We start from the raw sequence: 3,043 nt of genomic DNA on the forward strand, positions 1-3,043 counted from the left end.
TCGGCCCTAAATTTTTTAGGTTTAGGGCCGGGTTGGGTCACTCTTCTCTCCATACATTAGTTTTTTTACATATTTTTTTGAAAATACCTTATAAAATTGTGGACCGAACTACGCGAGCCCTAAATTTTTTGAGCTTAAGGCTGGGCTAGATTGACCCTCTCTTTTTTAGGGCTAGGCTAAATAGGCTCAAAATTTCACTTCAGGCAACTGGGTCGGGCCGGATAGTCCAAACTTACACCTCTATTTTCAAATGATAGTGGTGTGTTTTTTTTTTTTTTTTTGAAATGTAATGGTATGTATGTTGCATTATATATGTTGTTCAATTATATGATTTTTAATCAAAATTGCTTTAATCGGGAAAAAAATAGCTCCGGATAGCTCCACACACAAGTTTAATTATATATGTTGTTTAATTCTCTACATTTTTATCACTGGTCGAGAGCTCCACAGACCATTAACAACGAGAAACTCTAGCACTATATCGCCACTGCGTCACCCTTGACTTTTGGCTTTCAGTGCTACAGGTGCTCATCACTCATGGTCATGGAGATCATAGTAAAGATCATAGGCTTAAACTTTTCTAGTGTGCAGGATCCTCTACCAGAGGCAAGCACAGAGCATACTAGTCAGGAGTAGAAACGATTATGATATAAGAGAGAGAACTTAGAATTTCTGAGAGGAAGCAAAGGTGTTTAGAAACTCATATTTTTATTACTTAGCAAACTCTTTATAAAGTTCTCTTGGTTAGAGGACTTCTGCCTCTGCAAGAGATTTTTCCTCGCCTTATATAGATGAGGATGGAAGCTTAAAAAAGACTCTATTATCTGACAGGATAAGATTCACACTATTAACCTTTAGACTTATTTTACAAAGAACAAAAAACTTTTGACAAAGCAGATCCCTTACTATTCCGCCTGCGACTAATTATACAAAAGACAAAACCACTTTTAGTGAAGTGGCAGACAATCTACTATTCTACTTTTTGACTAAGACACAAGAAAACAAAATCTTTGTACAAAGTGGACAGCTGTGGGCAATTTTTCAGGGGGACCCAAGAGAGCTGAAGTCTGATGATGATGATTCAGAATTTGTGGAACCATTTTCATATGGATGGTCATGTGGGTACCATTGTTTGTGTCTTTTAGTAGAATGTGGTATTTACTCTGAGTAGTCGTCTTCTGGATCTTGTGAGTATTAAAATAGTGTTAGGTCATAATCAGGATGACCCTGTGAGTCTTGGGGGGAACAGTTGATGATGATGGGGCTGTGTTGGAAGTCATGGAGATGTCTTCATAATATCGACTGTTGCTGACAGTGAAAATGTTGTATGATCCATAGATCTGAGTGGGTTGAGCTATTGCTGAGCTGGCAGATGGTTGTAGAGGAGGCTTTGGCTGGTGACCATTTTCTTTGCATAGTACTTTAATGAGATGGTCTGTGATTTTTTTTAGTGACTGTGGGTAATTAAAGCCGGTATGCCAGGCGTATACTTCATGCTGTATGTATAGCTCTTGTGCTTGTGAGTTGAGGAGATATGGACGATGCAAGAGGAATACAGTGTGCACCCAAGGAATGTCTGCTGGAGAGAAAGTCTAGATACTGTATTTCTGAAGAAGTCTTGAGACTTCTTTTCTCTACCATGAGAGAGGGTTAAACATCTCCAGGAGTTACCATAGGGCTGAACCTTCGTTTCTGGATTCATTGAGATGTTCATAGAGTTGCATGAGTGGACAGTCGAGGGCGATTTTGTAGAAAGTTGTTTGGCACCAGAGGTACCAAATGTCATCTTGGGTAGTTTCGCCGAAAGGTCGACGATGGTAGGTGGCAAGATATGGTGGGTCCATATTATATAAATCATGTGATATAAGGTTCATAGTTCTAATACAAACCTTGGTTAGATAGTAAAACATATTAGATCTAGCATAAGACTTAATCTGGTGAGGTTGAGCTGTACTATCTAGTCCTGGTGGGAAACTACGATCTAATTTTACAGGAAAGCACAGAGGTGTGTGGATATTGGTATACATGAAGATCAGAGGGAAGGTTTTACAGGGTGTGATGACTTGAACTGACTTTGGACGAGTTAAGAAGTCAGGGATGAGGTTGTGGTGGCCTTTTATATGTTTGACATAAAAGTCGTATATGGCAAACCAATCTTTAAGTCTGAGTAATTGCGGGTCAGGTAGAGTTTTGTTTTGAAAATTAAGGACCTTAGGAAAAGATGAATTATCCATTTAGACCTCAAAATTATAACCTCTAAGATGGAAATCGAATTTTTGAATTCCATACTTTACTGCAAGAATCTCCTTGTAGATGGTGTGATAATGCTTTTCTGATTCTTTGAATTGGCCACTGGCATGTCCACAGTATTACTTCTTGTCTTTATCTTCCTTGATGAGGATGGCCCCCCAGTAGTGATCACTTACATCTGTTTGTAGGACCCTTTTTCCTGTGTTTGGAATCTTCAATGGTGGTGGTGACTGGGCTATCTTTTTTAAAGCAACGACAGCGGCTGACTATTTTGTCCCCCACTGAGAGGGATTCTTTTTCAGCATTTTTGACATCTGGCTGGTATGTTCAGTCACGCGTGGAATAAAGTCTCTCTAAGAACTGTTGAATCTGCTTGACAGTAAGGTTCTTATCTGGAAACGTCAATAATTCTCGAGCTATGTGTGGGCTAGGCTGAAACTTTCCCTGGCATATCTACATCCTAAGGAATTCCACTTGGTTTTGTCCTATCTGGCTTTTCTTTTCAGAGAGCATGATACAATGCTGATCCACGATTTGATGGAACTGGGCCAGTAGGATCTTATGGGCTCCTTCTTCTTTTAAGAATAAGAGGATGTCGTCTATGTAGATCAAGGCACTAGACAAAAATGGGCTCAAAGATTTGGGCCATCATTCGCTGAAATAGTGACGGGTTCGTCTTGAGTCCAAATGGCAAGACTCGCCAATGGTAATGTGCATCTGGGATACAGAAGGCTATTTTGGGCCTGTCTTTTGGATCGATTCCCAGTTGCCAGAAAGCTCGTTTGAGATCAAA

The sequence above is a fragment of the Morus notabilis genome, unplaced genomic scaffold (genome assembly GCF_000414095.1).
Source record: "Morus notabilis unplaced genomic scaffold, ASM41409v2 Scaffold2578, whole genome shotgun sequence".
NCBI lineage: Eukaryota > Viridiplantae > Streptophyta > Magnoliopsida > Rosales > Moraceae > Morus > Morus notabilis.